Source organism: Pleurodeles waltl, chromosome 8 (genome assembly GCF_031143425.1).
Source record: "Pleurodeles waltl isolate 20211129_DDA chromosome 8, aPleWal1.hap1.20221129, whole genome shotgun sequence".
In the NCBI taxonomy this organism is placed as follows: domain Eukaryota; kingdom Metazoa; phylum Chordata; class Amphibia; order Caudata; family Salamandridae; genus Pleurodeles; species Pleurodeles waltl.
In genome coordinates, this window is record NC_090447.1 from 591,600,050 (window position 1) to 591,622,129 (window position 22,080).

General features: G+C 40.8%; 1 long non-coding RNA gene across 4 annotated transcripts in view; it reads right to left on the minus strand.

Annotated features, from left to right (window-relative positions):
* LOC138250139 (uncharacterized) overlaps window positions 1-21,724 on the minus strand; it is a 194,982-nt gene extending 173,258 nt beyond the window's left edge. For all 4 annotated transcript variants that reach the window (XR_011194895.1, XR_011194896.1, XR_011194898.1 and 1 more), the window contains exons 1-2: window positions 21,666-21,724; window positions 12,342-12,480 (exon numbers count right to left, since the gene is read on the minus strand). This is a non-coding gene — a long non-coding RNA (uncharacterized lncRNA). The remainder of the gene's footprint in view (window positions 1-12,341; window positions 12,481-21,665) is intronic.
* Between the last annotated feature and the right edge of the window lie 356 nt (window positions 21,725-22,080).

The following is a 22,080-nucleotide window of genomic DNA, read 5'->3' on the forward strand; positions in this document are numbered from 1 at the left end:
AGTCCTCTGGGGGTGCGTTTCCTCAGCTGAGCAAAGTTATATTATTTTCAGCTCCCTCCACTATGGTTGACTCACCAGCTGCTACGCGCACGCTGAAGAACAGGAGGGTGGCCACATTTTCATCTAGCATGGGGCTGGTTACTACCAGGGATACTCCTTCTACTGATTCTACTGATTCACCATGGGCCTCTGCCCTGAACGATCTGAGGGCTTCCTTGAAAGAGCTTCTTACACCAATTTGGGATAAGCTGGTCAAGCTACAGACTGAAATGGGGAATATTCTTACCTTTTGTCAAACTCAACAGGAAGCTGCTACTATGGTATCCCCATGCTCTTCCTCAAAAAATGCTGCAATTACTTTCACATATGAAACCTATTTGCCTGCCCTGCCAGCTCCTCAGCCAGTTAGGAATCTGAGTCCAATTATTACAGCTATTTTTACTTCACCTGTTACTCTAGCAAAAGGGGAATAAAACACTAGTGCACCAATCCTGATACCTAGTAGGAAGTGTTTGAATAGGTGAAGAATACTCCATCTCCCCCCAGAGGCTACCCCATTCAATGTAGTCCTGAAAATGTTCCTGCTCTTGCACAAGGCCAGGAAGAGGTGTATCACCAATTAAATAACAAGGTTATTTATTGGTTTGCTGGAAATTCTGATTTGTACACTCATGATTTCTACTCAAATGCTTTTATAAATGTGCTTCTCACACCTATGGAAAGACTACCAGATGTCCAACACACAATGGCTTAAATATGGGCAATTATCCCACGCTCTTAGAAAGAGTATCTCACAAAACGAGAAGACACAGGAAGACTTTCCACTAGAAATCAGATTATAGATGGGAGGGTTGAGACAAAGCTAGTATCCCAGACATTTGGCACGGTAATGCGAAATACACAAAGTCCATTGCAAAAACTATGGAACAGATGGGCGATAGATGTAGGGAACCTAAATGAGGATGACTGGAGGGAAGCGCTTGAATTTCCAATGCAAGGGGATATAAAAGGCAGACTGATCCAGCTCAAAACATTACATAGAATATACTATGCACCCACCCTACTGTATAAATTAGGTTACATTCCAGAGGCTAGATGCAGGAGACATTGAAGACTAGAAGGCTCCATTCTCCATATACTATGGAGTTGCCTCCACATACAAATGTTTTGTGGGTGAGTGGAGAAATCACTAACTAGAGCAATAGGTATGCCCTTAACTCTGACACCATGACTAGCACTACTGGGCATCTGGGAAAACTCGGACCAAACAAGCTATCAAAAAATATTTAACAATCTGGGATGTATGGTGGCAAGAAGAGACATTGTCCAAAGATGGGGATCAGTATCACTCCGACGCACAGGGGTTGGGAGACAGGAATGGAGTTTTGTAGAATTATTGTAAAAGAAGTTTATATGGGCACAGGATTTATGACAAAATAGGAAAACATATGGGGAGGATGGGACATGGAAACAGACACGGATGATGGCAATTGAAAGGCTTAATCATTACATAAACATGATATAAGCCAGAGGACACAGGAACTGTATAAACCACCATAGAGGAGATAAGTTCATAAACATAACTGGTTTGTTCAATCTGGATGGGAGGGACCCAAGGAGTATTGCAGATTTGACTGGATGTTGCAAGTTAGAGTTTCCAAGTTTTGGGAAATGATGGGATTTATATTTTGTTATATGATGCATCACTGTAAGAGATGACAACATTTCAATAGAAATATATCACAAAAACATGCTATTAGAAATGTTGAGCAGATGCAATGGGCTGGCCCTCAGCCAAAAAGGAAGGGGGGACTGTATTATTGCAAACTTTGTCGGGAGGTCAAAGGCAGGTGCGCTTTTGAAACAATTAACTTGGGTCAGTGTAGGAGGCTAGCCTGGCTAATAGTGGGCAATGGTGGCTGGTGACTGAAAGCAGTGGTGGGGCACAAATACAAGACAGAATTGCCTCACTACCCACGTATTTCCATTCACCTACTCACCCACTTCCTTTGGTTACCTACCCATTTTCTCATCCACATTGTCATCCACTGCCATTCACACAACTCTTATACACAGACACCCACATTTTCTCAGCCACTCAGTCAAGCCCTGCAAACACATTCAAACAAACACACATTGCCTCACCCATTCAGTATCCAGCAGTTTCAGTGATAAAAGGTACACATTTATTTGAGCTGCGGATTACATGTTTAATATGACATATCACGTCATTAGTCTACAGAAGAAATAAAATGAGCATAACTAGCCATGATAAATTACTGGAACCATTACTGCCTTTGAGAGATGAAATCACCTACAGAGGCAGTGAAAGGAGAGGAGAGCTGAGAGAACAGATTTTTTTCTTATTGTCTGTAAAAAAGATAGAGCTGCAACTTACTTGTGTGCAGGGTTGTCTTTGGCATATTTATGACTTGAGGTCTTCAGGTCACACTCCTGTCTCCCAGAGAGCCCTGGATGGAGTTATTCATTGTATTTATTCAATTTCTCTGCCACAGACTGCTTGTAATGCAGGAAAAGGGGATTTTTTTGCGCAATGCCACATTCTTTTAATATAATGTGACCTCTGGTACGTAGACCCTTCTGATCACACTCCACCATTTGCGTAAATAGGAAGGGGTGGATAATAATATCGGAGTGACATGAAGTTTTCAGAAACCCGGGCTGAACAAAAAACACTCCAGGCTGTTTACTATCAGGGCTTCTGGTGGAGGAGGAGATAAGCTAGGGACGTCACTGCGTTCTGAGAAAACGTAAGGGCTTTGCGTGGACAAGCCCTGTCAACCCTACTGTGCAGCTTTCAGCCACATACTGACGCAGGCGCAGTGGGGCTTTTTTCAAAGTGCACAACTTTCACTCGGAAAATGTTGTGCAGAAAATGTTTTACTTTCATCATGTAATTAAATATACACACAAACCAAAATCAGGTAAATAAACAGTTAGAAAAGTAGGGCAAACAGTGTAGAACACAATAGAATGCAATAAGAGACAATAGGCCTAGGGGCAACACAAACCATATACTCCAAAAGTGGAATGCAAACCACAAATGGACCCCAGGCAGAGGGTCACTGGGAGTGTAAGAAAACACTAAGGGTGGCCAAGATACCCCACCCCAAGACCCTGAAAAGTAGGAGTAAAGTTACCCTACTACCCCAGACAGACAGTAAAGTCGAGATAGGGGATTCTGCAAAGACAACAACGGACAGCAAAGCACTGAAGACAGATTCCTAGATCTGAGGACCTGCAAAGGAAGGGGACCAAGTCCAAGAGTCACGCAAGTGTCCAGCGGGTAGGAGCCCACTAAACCCCAGATGAAGGTGCAAAAGGGCTGCCTCCGGGTGGAGGAAGCCAAAGATTCTGAAACAACGGAAGGTGCCAGGAACTTCCCCTTTGGTCAGAAGATGTCAAACGATGTGCTGGAGGATGCAGGGCTGTTTCAACACAGAAAGACTGCAAACAAGCCCTGCTAGCTGCAAGAGTCGCAGTTGAAGATTTTGGATGCTGCCAGGGCCCAGGAAGGACCAGGAAGTCGCCCCTTTGAGGAGGAGACAGAGGGGGTGCTCAGCAACACAGAGATATCACGCAGAAGCAGGAAGCACCCGCAGAAACACCTGAACAGGTGTTCGGAAGATCTGAGCACAGAGGTCATATCAGCTCAATAAAAGAGGGTCCCACGAAGTCGGAGTCCAACTCAGTGAGTTGGGCAATGCAGGACGGAGTGCTGGGGACCTGGGCTAGGCAGTGCACAAAGGAAGTCTTGCAAAAGTGCACAGAAGCCCTAGCAGCTGCAGTTCACGCAGTACACAAGATTACTGTCTGCCATGGGAAGGCAAGGACTTACCTCCACCAAATTTGGACAGAAGGGCCACTGGACTGTCGGGGACACTTGGATCTAGCTCCTGTGTTCCAGGGACCACACTCGTCAAGATGAGAGGGGACCCAGAGGACCAGTGATGCAGAAGTTTGGTGCCTGCGTTAGCAGGGTGATGATTCCGTCGACCCATGGGAGATTTCTTCTTGGCTTCCAGTGCAGGGTGAAGGCAGACAGCCCTCGGACCATGCACCACCAGGAAACAGTCGAGAAAGCCGGCAGGGTGAGGCACTACAATGTTGCTGGTAGTCTTCTTGCTACTTTGATGCGGTTTTGCGGGCGTCCTGGAGCAGTCAGCGGTCGATTCTGGGCAGAATTTGAAGAGAGAAGTGCAGAGGAACTCTGGTGAGCTCTTGCATTCATTATCTGAAGAGAACCCCACAGGAGAGACCCTAAATAGAGGGGACTTGCTACAGAGAGAGGTAAGCACCTATCAGGAGGGGTCTCTGACGTCCCCTGCTGGCACTGGCCACTCAGAGGTCTCCATTGTGCCCTCACACCTCTGCATCCAAGATGGCAGAGGTGTGGGACACACTGGAGGCGCTCTGGGCACCTCCCCGGGGGAGGTGAGGATCAGGGGAGTGGTCACTCCCCTTTCCTTTGGCCAGTTTCATGCCAGAGCAGGGCTTGGGGGATACCTGAACCGGTGTAGGCTTGCTTATGCAAGGAGGGCACCATCTGTGCCCTTCAAAGCATTTCCAGGGGCCAGGAGAGGCTACTCCTCTCAGGCCCTTAACACCTATTTCCAAAGGGAGAGGGGGGGTAACACCCTCTCTCAGAGGAAATCCTTTGTTCTGTCTTCCTGGGACTGGGCTGCCCAGGCCCCAGGGGGGCAGAAACCTGTCTGACGGTTGGCAGCAGCAGTAGCTGCAGAGAAAACCCCAGAGAGTTAGTTTGGCAGTACCCGGGCTCTATGCTAGAGCTCCGGGGATGCATGGAATTGTCCACCCAATACCAGAATGGTATTGGGGGGACAATTCCATGATCCTAGACATGTTACATGGCCATGTTCGCAGTTACCATTGTGACGCTACATATAGGTATTGACCTATATGTAGTGCACGCGTGTAATGGTATCCCCGCACTGACAAAGTCTGGGGAATTTACCCTGAACAATGTGGGGTCACCTTGGCTAGTGCCAGGGTGCCCTCACACTAAGTAACTTTGCACCTAACCTTCCCTAAGTGAGGGTTAGACATATAGGTGACTTATAAGTTACTTAAGTGTAGTGTAAAATGGCTGTGAAATAACGTGAACGTTATTTCACTCAGGCTGCAGTGGCAGTCCTGTGTAAGAATTGTCTGAGCTTCCTATGGGTGGCAAAAGAAATGCTGCATCCCCCCATAGGGGTCTCCTGGAACCCCAATACCCTGGGTACCTAGGTACCATATACTAGGGAATTATAAGGGTGTTCCAGTGTGCCAATCAGAATTGGTGAAACTGGTCACTAGCCTGCAGTGATAATTTTAAAAGCAGAGAGAGCATAAACACTGAGTTTCTGGTTAGCAGAGCCTCAGTGATACAGTTGGGCACCACACAGGGAACACACACAGGGCACACTTATGAGCACTGGGGTCCTGGCTAACAGGATCCCAGTGACACAGGCAAAAACAAACATACATACAGTAAAAATGGGGGTAACATGCCAGGCAAGATGGTAATTTCCTACAGTCAGTTTTCCTACAGATAGCATAAAGGTTGTTCCCCTGGAATATTTTTATAAATCTGTTGCTGCTCAAGCCTTGAGATCTGTACATGGAATTGTGCATGGTTGAAATGTGTATAATGTTTCCACATGTAGTTGTTTCTCTATATTGGAAAAGGTTGACTGACAGACATCTATTAATCAGGTGCTTCATTCTGTGGTTGGTCTGGGGTTTTCTACTATACCTATTGAAAATGTTTAAATGCCCCAACTGACTACCCTATCCCCATTACTTTGTAGTATTGCATTTAGTATGAATACCAATTGCGTGTCAGTTACTGCAAAGCTACCAGTATCTAGTAGGTCTTCTTGACAGCCAGCCACTCTGGAACATTAATGATTTCAAATGTCTACTTTGAAATGTGGCTGGTTTTGCAAGCAAGGTCAAAAATCAGGATTGGCTCAATCCAATTTCAGGGTATTACTTCGTGTGTATGCAAGAGACCTGGTCTAGAGATGGGTTTTAAATTGACGGTTTTCATTCTGTTCATACCCCAGTTGAAATTTCAAGATATGGTCACAACAAAGGGGGCCTCCTCACTTTGTTATCTACTACCTCAACAAGGAGGATTCTTAAGACCTTTTTAGAGTCCCCCCATTTTTAAATTATAACCATCTCATTTGGTGACAAGCTTTTTCTCATCATAGTTAATTTTTATCACAATAAACTTCCATCAGACAAATGTGGACATTACTATTTCGCTTGATGGTACTGTAGACAAACTCAAATATCACAATTGTATTATTTGGGGTGGTGATTTTAATTGCAAGCTGTGTTGCATTGGAGATTCAAATGTTTGTGGTATCCCTGATTGGGCCATTGAAGTCCCACCCATTTTGAATATTCTCCCTGTGGTGATGTTTTTAATTCACTGTTGTGCAGGTTGTCCCTCTCTCTCACAATGGATATGAGAGAACCTTCTAAGGAAGATGATATAACTTTCTTGGGGAGAGGAAAAGGGAGCCGTACAGTTTCTTTGTGCTGTCTCTAGTTCTTATAAGCCAAGGGAAATGAGGTTGGGAAGGCCAGGAAGAAAACTCACTTTATTAAGGACCATAAATGTGAAGAGGTGAATGGATTTACATACTTGGGTATACAATTTTCTAATATGGGTCATTGGAAACAACACCTAGAAATTATCAAGATGAAGTATATTAGGACAACTGAGGCTGTCTTTAGATTTTCAAAAAAAATTGGTAATAAACCCCTAAGGGAAATGCTGCAAATTTACAAAAGCAAATCAATTAGCAGCATCACATATGGTTCTGCCCTTTGGGGCCTGATGCCCGAGATCCATTCATTACAAGTGTTAGAGAACACATTTTTTAACAGATTACTTGCAGTTCCAAATACCACCTCCACATTCATGGTACATAAGGAACTGGGCTTCCCTTACGTGGAAGATCTAATATATATTAATGCGTTGTCGGCTTGGCATGGCATTTGGTCAAAAGAAGGGACGCATTTTACCCAAAAGATTGTTAAAGATTGTTTTACATTAGAATATTGGGATAGAATCCCATGGTTCATGCATTTAAAAGATCTGTTGAAAGGTATAAATCCAGCTCCAAATTTGGACAACCCAGGTATAGTCCTCCAATTTAGTAAGAAATAATTGAAAAACCAATTAATGGCATGGAGGGATAGTGATAGAGAAAATAGAGAATGCATGAAATCAACAGTAGCACTCTATATGATCGAAAACAACGAGGTAATACCAAATTACTTACTGACAGTTGTAAACACTCAGCATAGATTTTATCTGACCCGATTGCGTTTTAGAATGTTGCACTTTTTGGTAGCCTTCCCAAAGGTGAGGATTTGGTGTAAAAGCCTACCGAAGTGCCCCTGTGTGGGACGATTTGCACAATCTACAATGCACTTTATTATATCTTGTACATTTTATCATGACATTAGGAAACAATTTTTAAAACCATTATTTATTATTAACAGGTTATTTTATTATAGAGAAGCCTTTAACTATTTATCTAAATTGGATACCAATGAGAAATGTGAAGCAGAGATAAAATCTATCCCACATGCAATAGAACAGAGAAAAAAGTTGTCCTATCTAGAAAAACTCCGATATGAGAATGAATAACCGCCCAATTTGTTGCAGCAAAGGTTTTTATCTATTTATTTATTAGTAATGTTTTCTTGAAGTATTTTATTGTATATCCTTTTATTATTTTAAAGAGATCGTCTATCTTTTATGGAGTAAAATCCGAATAAAGATTGTTTTGAATTGAATTGAATTGAATTGAGGTTGGGAATCTTGCCCAATGGGCTGAGTGATCATTACACACTGTTTCTGCGTATTGACACTTGCAAGGCTTCTGCACCGCCACTTACTATGGATATTGCTCCAAGGGTACAAGGATATTACCTGTAAATGGGCAACAGTCAACTCTTCTCATGTCCACAGGGCATTATTAAATAGGCAGGGGACCAAATCTCAGACTGTTTAAAAGACGCTCTCTTCCCTAGTGATGTTTAAATGCTTTTCATATAGTCTGTAAATCACTTTCTGGATTTCTGACCTCAAAGGGGTAAGCAGCCGAACCCAAAGTCCAACAGTGGTTTGATACCAGCTGTTCAAGGGCTCACAGAAATCTAGTAGGTGCATTAAGGAAGGTCCAAGGGACAGGGGGATAGTGGTGCGTCTTTGATGCAAATACAAACAGGCCATAACTCAGAGGAAAAAGGATATTGTGGGAGATGCCTGAGATAAACTTAATTGAGCAAAAGTGAGCGGAGATGCCCTGTTGTTCTGGAAAACAGTAATTTATCCATTTTTAAACAATGCACACAATTCCCCTACGGATGCTAGCACCCTTCCTCAAGATTGGGTTGAGCATTTTTCAACTGTCTAGTCCATTAGTTAGGAAGTAGGATATCTATAAGGATAATTCTGAACAACTGCCTTTAGATGCGCCAACCTACGGAGAGGTGATTTCTGCCATGAGGCAGTCTAGGAAAAAAAAGGCCTCAGGCCTGACGGGGTCCCTGTTGACATCTTTTTAGATAATCAAGAATTCTGGGCCCCAATAATAATACATGTTTTAAGATCTGTGGCAAAAATGTGGTGTAGTGCAAATATAATACCCATCTTTAAAAAAGGTGATAGATCAGATCCCCGCCGCTACCACCCGATTTCATTGATCAACTCCACATGCAAAAGTATGAGCAGAATTCTTCTGGAGAGACTAGAGATGTGGGTGGCAACAAGGGATGTTTCTATGATTTCCAATACTGGTTCAAACAAGGGTTAGGGACAGTAGAACAATGCCCCAATCTTCACATTTGGTATAAAAGTACACTGTGGGTAACAGACAAGGCATCCACCTGGGCTTTATGGATCTCTCAGCACCTTTTGATTGGGTGGATAGATGAAAGCTGTGGTCCACCTGCTCGACCTGGGTTTTGATCCAGCCTGGGTTTATTTTTTGGCTCAGATGCATGATGGGGTAATGGCGAGGGTAAGGTACAGGAAAAATGGTGAGCTTACCAATGTGTTTGATATCAAATACTGTGTTAGGCAATGCTGCGTTCTTGCCCTCTTCTTATTCTGTCTTTATCTAAATGACTTAGAAAAGCATCTTCTTGCAGTGGAGGCTGATCCGCCACAAATGGGTCTTGGGAAACTTCCTGAGATGCTACATGGGGATGATTGTGTATTCATTTCTAGAACAGGTGTGGGCCTACAAAAACTGTTAGATGGGTTATTTTTGTGTATGAATTGTTTGGGTTTGAAAACAAATATTTCCAGATCACATGTGATGGTTATTGGGCCTTCATCTAAAGTGCTTAAACATCAACTTTTGGATGGGGAAATATAGGCACCTTCACGTATTAAGTATCCTGTTCGATTGTAATAATTATTGGTCCCATCTTATCAGGTGTAGAAGGCTTCAAGCTAAGCAAGCTATCACAGGCCTTTTTAGGCTTGCTCAGAGATTGTGTGTAAAACCACTGGGTGTAATGTTGAATATTTATAAGCAACTTGATTGTCACTGACTACATTTGGTGTGGGGATCTGGGCTTATTGTAACATTAACAACTTGCAATTGGCTGAAAATATTTTTTATGGAAGCTTCTCTCAGTCCCAAATAGCTTCCCTATTACAATATGCCACTCTGAATTGGGGCTGGTTCCACTCATTGATCATGTTAAATTAGGGCCTCTGCTGCTGTGGAGAGCAATCTGTTTCAAGCAGGAAACTCTGTAATTAATGATGCCATTTCTCCTGACCTGGCCTCTAGTGTTAAATGGTTGAGTTATGTGAAGAAGCAGCTTTCCCTTTTCAGGAAGAGAGGATTGTTATCTTAATCCTTTGTTACTGGGCAATATCTCAATAAAAACAACGCAGGGATAACTTATTTGCCCTGAGGGAATGGTCCAGGTGCATAATTGAAGCAGGGAAACAGAAAACGGTGAGCTACTGGTCACTCCTTGGTCACTATACATATTATGGGGCCTTATCTTTTGTTTAATTTATCCCATGTCTAGCGTTTTATTTAATCAGGTTCATATTTGGAATTGTGCATTTCCTGGTAGCTTATCCTAGCATCCTAGCAGTGCCTTTCATGATTCCATGTTAGACTCATGTCCATGTGATTCGCTGTCTGCTCAGTCCTTGATACATTTTATGTTTTCCTGTAAACTGTACTTCATGCACAGGAGACTTTTTGTATTGCTCTTGCTGAAGTTTTTAAATATTTGACAATGTATGACAGCATTTTTTTATCTGATGATGGATAGTTTATAAGTATATTTCTGCAGTGATTCACCTGAGGCGAGCAGTGGGGAAATAGGGTGGTTTTGAAAGTTTATACAGCTACTGTGTTAGCATGTGGCAATATGTGGCCGATTTATGAAAAGTGGTGCTGCACCTAGTGCAGCACCACTTTTCTTGCGCCCCCTCAGTGCCCCACTAATGCCACCATGTGTGCGCTGTATTTAAAATACAGCGCATAATGGCGATAGTCAGGGGGACTAGAGTCATTGTTTTTGATGCAAGTATTGTCCTTTGCAGGATTAGAGTAAATAATTATGACACTAATTCCGCAAAGCACCCAGAGACCCATTGAACACTCTTAGCACGCATTAAAAAATGCAGATGAAAATGATGCAAAGAAATCTCAGGTTTTTGTGCCATTTTTTTGCCCCCCACACCTCCCTGCCAGTGCTGGAACTCTCCTCTTGAATATATTATGCCTGGCACAGGCATAATGTGGCACAAGGAGTTACAAAGTGGCGCAATGCAAGCATTGTGCCATTTTGTAAAAATGGCGTTGCACTTTTTGCCTTCTACCGCCACATTAGCATAAAAAAATGATGCTAATGTGGCATTAGAATGGCACTGGGCCCACATAAATCTGGGCCTATGTGTTTATATGATGACAATGAAACCACTTATACAAGAGTCCTATTAGTATGTGCATTGTAGGAATCAAACTACATAACTCGATTCTGTCCTATTAAGCCTTGCTGACTCTTTTTATCTATTGCACTATCCTTACTAAGGACCACCCAGATTATATTAGATTATTATATTGCATATTTGAATTGAGGTTTTGCTATATTTTTATATATTTATTGATGCTCGATTTTTAAATGTTATGTTTTCTTACTGTGTATTCCACGCCTTTATGATTTTTATAACAAAATAAAAGAAAGCCTATTTTGATAATATGTAACGTTGTATTATTTTTATTTGAACTTGATGTGAATTATATTATTCTAGTGGTACTAAATTTGGCAGTTCAGGTTCAATTTCAAAGAAAGATTTGTAAATTAATTAAATGAATGAAAGTATAGGTGCTCATGAAAGGTACCTGTAAATGTTATTTCAGGAGTGGCACACACCAGAGCAAGATAGGGCTAAAATCTAATCAGAGCACACCAATATTTTTCAGGGTTCTTTGGTTACAAATTATCTCCATCTATCATAATTTTTAGACAACAGCATCTAGTGTTCTCCAATGAACTGTACAAGTTTCAGAATCACAGTTTTATCATAGTGTTCCTCTTTTATTTTTAAAAGTAAGACGACATTTACCTAAAGAAAAGGGCACACCCCTTTCATCGCTCATGGGATATCATCTTACACATTCCATCAGAAGAATGGCTGTCACTGAAGCTATTGCAACTGTTGTTTCACCGGATGCTTTTCTGTGGATTCCAGAATGGAAATCAGCAGAGAAGCAGGCAGTTGCTGAGAAGAGAGGATGTGTTCAGGGGTTGTTACAGAGGAACTTAATAAACCAATTTCATCCTACAATTTGTGTCCTGACATCTTAAAAGTGGCAACGAGGATGGGATATTGAAACACTATTAACCAGGTTTACGGTGTCAGCTTTAACTAGGTGGACAACCCCCTGGTTCCCGTGTCGCGTGTGTTCGTGCTGTTCCCGTGAAAATCAACCTGCCATAAAGCTGAGCATTAATAGTGGTGAGTCGCTGCGAAGATCGTAGATGGAATTTATTTTTCCTTTTCAAATTAAATTGACTATAGCGTTGCTGGTGCTGCTCGCGAACAAGACTAGATTTGAATAGAATTTTATGCAGCGTGTGAAGTTTTGTGCTGTGTGCATTCCGAGTACGGCGGTGTACGTTTGAAATGAGCACGTGCTGAATGAGAAGCCGTGAGCTGTTGTGAAGAAGTTGAAGGAGAGAAACATTGCACGTCGTCGACAAGGTACGTGTCGTTGGCAAGACATTTGTGGAGGAATTATTTGACTCACCGTAAGACATGACCGAGGCAGGATTCTTGGAACACTGGGCGAGCAGGAAGCTGACGTCGTGCATGTGTCATCATCGCAAGCAGGAAACAATTGACCTATGCGTAGTGGCACAAGGCATTGTGCTTAGCAACACAAGGAACTAGGAAATACATGAAAGATTGTGTGTTAAAGAGAATCAGGCGGAAACTCATCTGTGAAAACGGCAATGACTGTTGCTGAGCAACACAACAACACGGACGAGTGCGCGCTAAAGGAATTGAGCAACTTTTAATTTTATTTTTTTAAGCTGCGATTCATTCCGGTTAAAGAAACATCAGAAGCTGTTTTGGTCAACAGTTACAGCATCAACATTAACGTTAAAGCATTCCATTGATTGTGAGGAAGTGTACTTTTACTGACTACAGACAAGAGTGTCCACTTTATTTATGTTGACTTGATTAATAGTGAAACTAATAGTACTTAGTACGTCGTTAACATGGATATGTCTTCTATAACTGTGCCTCCAAAATTTTTACAAACCTCTGGTACCCCAGCTATGTCATGGGAGGATTGACGTTAGTCATTTGAGACCTATCTTGAGGCCATAGGGGAGGAGGTATATGTGGCATCCCGCAAGTTAGCTCTTCTCAAACACAATTTGGATATTTAGGGGAGGAAAGTGTTAAAGACATTGTCTATGGCCTGTGTAACTATGTCTAACCAGGATGGTGATGGAGATGATGTTTTGGTGTTGGATGAGGGTGCGGCTGATGAATATGAAAAAGTAATGAAAGCCTTAGAAGATATTTTTGGTAAAAATATCAGCATTGTGGTGGAAAGGCACAAGTTTTTTTCAAGATCACAAATGCCAGGAGAGAGTGTGGAACAGTATGTGTCAGTGTTAAGAACAATGGCTTCAACTTACAAGTTTAAAGACTTGCATGCGGAAATCATAAGGGATCAATTGATAAATAGGACAAACAATACAAAAATTCAGGAAATGTTGCTTGAATTGAAGGATTCTTTTTTACAGAAGACAATAAATATAGCACATAGAATAGAAAACATGACAAGATATGTCAAAGAACTTAATGAAGAACCAGATAATGGTAAATGTGATCATACAAAAGTAGATGTGGTGCAAAGATGAAATAAATGTTGCTGGAAATTACAAAACAAGTACTTGCAGTGGTAAAAGAACATGCTACAGATGTGGTAGTTTAAGACATAGTGCAGATGATGAGACATGCCCAGCAGTAAGAGCGAAGTGCTTCAAATGTAAGAAAATTGGACATTTCTCTTGTGTCTGCAACTTTGGAAACCGCAAGGGAAATAGTAATGTGGTAAATGTTGTTAATGAATGCTGTGATGAATGTTCGAGTGATGATGAAAACAACAATGTGGAAGTGTTGGCAGTGTATGAAGACTGGGTAGTGGAGATTAAGAAAGGGTATTGCCCACCAAAGTGTACTGTAAGAATCAACAAGAAGGAGGTCAATGTTTGGGCTGATTCTTGCTCTCTATATACCATAATTGACAAGAATTTCTGGGAAATTATGGACAACTGTGATTTATGAGTACCTGACATTGAACCTGAAGGTTATTGTGGGGTGAAGTTGCCTTTGTTGGGGTATTTTAAGGGAAAATAAAAAAAAGGACAGACATGTGGATGGGAAGGTGTATGTGGTGCAAAAAGTCAGAGCCTTATTCAGATGGAAAGATCAAAAAGCACTGGGAGTCATGCTTGATCCTAACCATCCTGAGCAAATTTTACTTACTGAGGAAGCACAGAAGGATAACTGGAAGATGACATTTCCAAAGCTATTTGCTGACAACATGGGTTGTCTAGAGAAATTTGACTATTGCATTGTTTTAAAATCGGATAGTATACGTAGAGTTCACAAAGGGAGGAATGTTCCCTTAATTTTAAGAAACCAACTTAAGGAAGAGTTGGATCGTTTGTGTGCATCTGGAATAATAGAGCCTATGGAATCGTCAGATTGGTTAAGTCTCATAGTATTGGCGCGAAAGGCTAATGGCAAGTTGCGCATGTGTGTGGATTTGAGGGACCTCAATCAGTGGATATGGATCGACCAGCATCCTCTACCACATATAAATTAAACGATTTTTAGTTTTAAGGATGCAAAATATTTTTCCTCAATCGATTTTTCAAATGTGTATCATCAAATACGTTTGCATCCTGACTCAAAGCATCTCACATCTTTTATCACATTGGAGGGTGCATTTCAGTTTATACGCATACTGTTTGTAATAGCATCGACATCGGCTGTGTTCCAAAGAGTCATGAGTAACATTTTGAAGGGTGTCCCAAATGTACTAGTTTTCCAGGACAATATCTTAGTGTGGGGTAAGGATGTTGGAGAGCATGATTCCACAGTGAACGATCTACTATCTAAGCTAGAAAAGGCTGGGTTGACTGTTAGTGAGGAGAAATGAAAGTTTGGAGTACCACAAGTTGATTATCTTGGTCATACATTATCGAAAGAGGGGGTGAAACCCAAACTTAAACTTATGGAAGCAATTGAACGTGCACCTCCACCAAGAGATAAAGAGCAGCTGAGGTAGTTCCTTGGTCTGGCTGAGTACTATTCAAAGTTCGTGCAGAATTTTGCTGACAAAGTGCATGTGTTAAGGGAACTAATGAAGAAGGGTGTGAAGTTTGAGTGGACATGTGAGTGCCAATCAGCATTTGATGGAATCAAGAAAGAGGTTGTACAGGCAATGGTCTTAAAACCTTTTGATCCCAGGGATGAGACGATAATTGTGGTTGATGCTTGTGCTCATGGGTTGGGTGCTATTTGGATGCAAAAGCAAAATGGACAAGAGCGTGTGGTAACTTTTGCTTCATGAACATTAAAAGGTGCAGAGGCGACATATTATGTGCTTGAAAGAGAGGCATTGGCATGTTGGTGGGGTGTTAGCTATTTTTGAACGTGTACCTGGGGAATCGCTTTTGAATTGAGCACCGACCATAAACCCCTAATCAACATATTCACCACAAATGGGGCAGAGAGAGCTACCCCGAGGATTGCCAAGTGGATTTACTGGCTACAGGAGTATAACTTTACACTCAAATAGATTCGAGGCAACAAACATTGGAATGCCAATTGTTTGTCTAGATTAACATTGCTAGATGGGAACTGTAGGATGATATTTTTTGAATTGTCCTCAGTTGACGGCATTTTGAGGAGGAGTGGAAGGCTGCTGGTGACCACTAGTTTAAGATCTAGATTTCTGGAATTACTTCATGAAGATCACTGTGTCATGTCAAGCACGAAAATAAGGGCTCATATTGACTTTTGGTGGTTGGGCATGGATAACGATATTGAAATGTTTGTGCATCATTGCGAAGCATGTATGTGCAGTGACAAATTCCACAAGTCTGAGGAGTCACCCATGTCACGCACGGAGCTACAGAGAAGCCTTGGCACAAATTAGCAATGGATATATGTGGACCATTCAGAGGCAAAGGCATAGAAGGAAAATATGCCATTGATTTAATAGCCTATTACTCTAAATGGCTGGAAGTAGCTTTTGGCAGTGAGATTACAGCATACAGTGTAATAAGTGTTTGTGAGGAAGTGTTCAGGAGATAGGGTTACCTTGAGTGTATAGTTACGGGCAATGGACCGCAATTTACCGCCGATGAATTTCAAACGTTGCTGAGTAAGGTGGGGGTTACTCACTACAGAACAGCGTTATATCACCCTAGATAAAACAGCCTTTTTGAGAGATTTAACCATGTTATAAAGGAATGTGTACAACTGAGTATATATTGTGGATTTATCGCAACACACCACACTCAGCAACAAAAGAGACTCCTTTCTGTTTATTGAAAAACAGGCATGCAGGTACAAAAGTGACCCTGCTGTGGATGAGCAAAGATAGGCTGAGCGAAGTTAATAACAAAGTGCTGGTTCAGAGAGGAAATATGCATCAAGAGAAATATGTCAATAGACACAGACAAGTTGAAGAATGCTGCTCGGAGTTTTAGGGTAGGCGATTGGGTACGGATTTCTCACATGGGTTGTCCTAAATCTTGTGTGTCACAATGGTCACAACCCAAGGAGGTACAAAGGGTGTTTATAAATAGTGTATTGTTAGATGACAACAAAAGATGGAATAGTAGAAGAGTAACAACATGTGATGAACTAGAATATGAAAAGTGGAAGGAACAAGTGAAAAAGCTGAGGTATCTTCAAGTGAGTTTGTGCCCATTGTAGAAAAAAAAGAAAGTGAACATATAAACAGAAAACCTGTCTGGCATAAAGATTATGTATGGGAATAATCTTCAGGCAGGTCTTGCTATCAGAATGTTGTAATTATTTGTGCTTAAGTGTCAATACATATATGTATATTGATTAATTGTTGTTAGCAGACACAGTTATAAGCATGACATTTTAAATTAGGAAGGATGGAGATATATTGTATCTAGGCAACCGGATGCCTCTCTGCAGATTCTAGAATGGAAGTCAGCTGAGAAGCAGGCAGTTGTTGAGAAGAAAGGACGTGTTCTGGGGTTGTTACAGAGGAACTTAATGAACCAATTTCACCCTACAATTCGTGTCCTGACATCTTAAGTGCAACCACACTAAAGACTCATAGGGTATGATTTAGAGTTTGGCAGGTGGGTAGGCAACAGTTCTATCATCTGCCTTATTACAAATACATTAAAATATAATGCATAAATAATGTAGCACACAGAATACCTGTACCTGTCCACCAAACTTTAACCAGGTGCATAAACATTGATACATCAAAATGCAAGGGGAAGAGTAAACGTAATGAAATTATGCACCGTTTGCCCCCGGATGATATTGTGAGATTAACCCTTTGTCCCAAAGTTCACCTAAGGTCAGATTTCTATTTACTATTTAGTCCTACCTTAAGGGAAAAGAACATGACTTCCAGGGATAGCATGACTAATGGAACTCTGTTTAGTTTATGTTCCTTCTGTTTTCTTGAACTCTGAGGTCAGGGGTAGCAAAAGCAACAGTAGGAATTTCAAAGGGTACACCAGACTTGGCAGGTGCTTCCCCTTACTCTAAATGACATCTATCCAAGGTCCTTACTCTAAATTACATCTATCCAAGGTCTTCTGACTGACTACACCCTAACTGTGGCAGTCTTTTAACACTCAACAAAGTGCTGTGGGATGGGACACATTATTTAAGCTTGCATTAAGGACCATGCCAGCATTGCTACACCACTATGTTCGATTTTTATCATTAAGAGCCTGAAAATATCAATAACTTTGAGCGACATTCTGATCAGGGTACTGATTTTCAGTTAGCATTTATTGCCATGATTTTCACATATCTCATTTTATCAGCCATAAGTAATTGATCCTTCACGTTTTCAAAAAGGTTTATTGAAAAACTAATTAAAAACTATTTTTGGTTTAATTTCATGGACCGATAAAACCCAAGTATACTGCCCCGATTGAATTTATTTTGGCTTGGACTAAATCCTCTACTAGACCATAATCTTCTTTATAGTTTCATAATGTAGCTCATTGTGATGCTAGGTTGGTTATTAAGACCGTAATTGTGCACAATTGTGTTTTTCTAACGGCCAAATGCACTTCTGATCTGTGGATAAACGTGCTGTGCACTAACATTACTTTTTGCTTAATTTAGTAGAAACAGTAGACAGTTTGACGGCTGATTTTCAAATATGTTTTAAAAGCGCAAATAACTTAAATTGTATAGAGGGTATCAATACATACACATATCATCACTTAATATCTCTACTAGCATTAATTATTCAATATTCTGATTGCCTTCAAGATTAATGATAGGAAATGTGTAAACTATCGTAATCAAGCAATTGCAAATTTAAAAGTGACCTACATAATTTTGGAACTCTTCCAAACTCTTGTAATTGTATATTTACTGTGTGCAATAATGACACACATTATTAGCCACCATATTGGCTCGACGTGGCTAATTTAGCACAACAGATCTAGACACATTTATGGCGCACTGAGTTAAACGGGCTAGTTTAATTGCAGCAAACGCCAACAAGCAGACGCCTAGGATTACGTAAAGAAAAATGACGTTGATTTAAATGGGGAAAACCTTTTTAATGTTTCTCGATCATTACCGAAGACATTACTTCATAGCGGGAACACACGCAAAACTGTTTCTTGGATGTATGTAAATGTCACACGTTGATATTTGAACACAACTACAACTACAAGTATCGCTGCCACTAAAGTGTTCTTATGGGTGAGTCACAGATTACAAATGGATCATTCCCTTTTTAAGCACGTTTAACACAAGAATTATCAATGACAAAAGTTTCAGTTTATGTCTATCAAAAAAGATTTTCCCAAGCTTGGGTGGGGTAAGTAGAACAGAGATCAGCTGAAGGCCAACAGTGAAATCCCCACTTCAAGTTCCTGCCCCCCATATACCTCCATAAAAAAATGTTGTTCAGAGATTTTCATTTTTGATTTGTGTTTTGTATCATTAGAGAAGTAATTTAGCTTGGGTAGACATTGCTAATCCAGACGATTTATTTTCTGGATGACGTTTTTAAAAGTGGATATGTTGCAGTGATGAAATAATATTTCAGGAACCATGAGACCTATATACTACATTTTGTTAGAAAAAAAAGAGAGGTAGCAGTGGTCTAATGTGTACAGAACTTCCCTTAAGTAGATACAATGAATTCTAATTTGTAAAGACAGACTGCTCAACAGGTAGAAGCACTATGCTGCTGAAATAGTGCCATAAAGTTTGAGAAAATATCCCACACCAAACATAAGTATAACGTACACCCAGAGCAGTTCCAAGTAGTTCCACAATAGTAAAGGACCATCCAGTAAGTCCAGTAAGTATGTCAGTTCAGTATGAGTGAAATGTTTTATTACAAAGAAAGCAGGCAGCCAAAACGTTTCGTCTACGATGACTTCTTCAAGGCTTCAAAATTATAATATTGAATAGAATACATAAGCAAAGCATAGATACAACAACACACCCCACACCAACACAAATCTTAGCTGTGTAAAATCCAAGCAGAACCTACTATCACTAAAACATGTACCCAAGAAAGTGAGCCATTGTGAAGAAAAGTCAGTCCCAAAGGTCCAACAATGTTATACACACAAAAGTGCCGGAAGAACAATAAAAATCCAGAACAAAGAGTTTTAGAGCCATGAGTCCACGGAATCACCAGTGCAGAACAGTAGAAAGTGAACCACTACAGTGAGAGGCCATGCAGTTTGTTACCTAAATGCAAATTGACGTCAGGTGGAAATCAAAAGAGAGAAGCTTGAGTCGATTAACAGACAGTCAATGCCGATGATAAGTTCACTAACAAAGCAAGGCTTTGTGTCAAGCTCCTGAGTATACGTCAAATCTGGAAAAGAGCAGCCAGGGAGAAGGAAACATGACAGTGAGAACAAAGTGAGCCTCTGGTAAATAATAAACTAACAGTGTGCTCCATCAATGCTGTGCTCCAAACTAGACAGAGTCAATCAGCGTACCTGTATATATCAAGTGTAGAACTCTGGTAGTGCAGTCAAAGTAAACAAGAGTGCAGCGAGGCATTAATAAACCTCCCGGGTACTAACAAAGAAAGGAATGTAAGGCTATTTTCAAAACTCCTCATGGTAAATGGTACGCTAATTAACAATTGGAGGCAGAAACGAATGACACTATCTCACCTGGCATAGTGCGTAGTGGAAATTCTTCCATGGTGGCGTGGCCGCACATGTCAGGTAATGCACTTAAAAAAACAAAGAAATGGAAGGCAGACACTTCATGTTGAAGTTTGTCAAGAGGAGCAAGCAGAGGCAAGCGCCATATTGAATTAGTAAAAGATAGTTGGTGGCTGTGTACTGAGATGGTGCGCACTTCCAAGTATAGTCTTCTTCTTTGCTGGTATTAAAATCCAAAACAGTAAATGTTATTGACAGTTCAGCATATAATGTATACGGAGTGCCAAAGTGGCTCCACACCCACAAGGTGTGTAGATTGTGATCCCAAAGGTCCACAATGTGTGAATAAAGTTGAAAGAACCACGGCACATCCAAGCATTCCGAATATTAATCCTTTATTCTTCCTGGGTATTCATTGAGTACGGAAATCGCTATACCGTTCCATGTACATACAGCCGACACGTGTTTCGTCGTAACAACAACTTTTTCAAGGCTGTGAAACAATTTCCAAAATATGTCATAGTCAGCCAATGGTTCCAATGTCTAGTATACAATCTTTACCGTCATCAGAAAGGTATCCCTACCTCTGTGTGAGGTGAGTTTAACAAATAGCTGATTAGAGCCATACTAGATTACTAGAAAGAGGAGGTGATGAGCATGCTGAATATGTGTGACATATGGATACAAATTATTTCTTTCGGAGTGACTAGTTATAGCAACCAGTGTCGAAGATTATATAGGTATGTAACCGTGACCCTAGTGATGGGCATACAAACGGGAAAGAAAAGGTGTATATACAAAAACAAAACCAGAACCACCAGAAAAAGTAATGATGAGTCATACCTTGTTACTACACTGTAAATTACTTGGTCAGTCTCCCAATATGACCATCTTGTATCATTCGCGGTAGAAACTGTTTTCACATATATGGATAAATCTATATTCTGCAGTACCCCTTGGTAGTAAGTCAAGGCTTGTACCGGGACCGTGATAAGTCCAACTGGAAAAGGGAAGAGGATCAAGAAAGCAGCTCAGTGCCCAGTGCTAATGAAGTGAGTAATGAGAATGATGACATCATATACAGTAACGACCAGCAGTAAGTGATGTATCCTTCCATGTCTAAGGAAATTATATGAGTGTTCATGCTATGAAACACCCATCTGTTGATATGGTGGTATGAACGGATGTAGAAAATTAACATTGTCAAGTTTTTATTTTCTAAAAACGCAGTATAGTTATACATCCGAGTGTCAACCATGATGACTTGACCGCATAGTTGAAAAGGCGGTGACATATGAAGACATTGAGCCTCATGTGTATTTACTTATTTTATGTTACTACCTGCGATTGAGGTCAAGTTGTAAAAAATATGGAGTTTACATGATCTATAGTTTAACCGGCAACGTTATTATCGAGCAATAACTATCTCAAAAGACGTCAAGCCTCATGTTGAGACACGGAGAGAGAGACACAAGAGGGACAGGAGTTGCTGTGTTAAATTTAGATATCTGGCACGTCTACAGGCCAAATAAAATGACTAAGCGGCAATGAAAAACCGTTATCTGGTCAAAAACTTTCTTTTTTCATCGTTAAAAAGCATTAGCGAGTTACAGTTAAAGGTTTACGCAAAAGGACATAAAACGGACATACAGTCCTACCTGTGATAAGTTCGGTCTCGATCTTCTTATTTTGGAGTAGTTGAAAGCGTTCGTACTGGCTTAAACCAGCATTTATAGTTTTACGAGCATTAGAAAAGGAAAGAGGACAAATCAATTGCCGATCACAGTGGCGGCCATCTTAAAATGGGCAACCAACACAGTAAAAAGATAGAGATCAATAATAAAGGGTGTCTGGATACACTAGCATATCAGTAATGTAAAGTTGAAAATATGTAAATATGCTGACAATGTAAGCGTGAAACCGTGGACATGAAGATAAAACACCAGATTGTGACCCACATGCTTATGTGCTTGGAAATATAGAACCTAGGATAGGAACAATTGTTAATGGTCAAACATAAACAGAACCATTGTTACAAATGTTATTAATACAAAGCATCACTATGTTCATCTG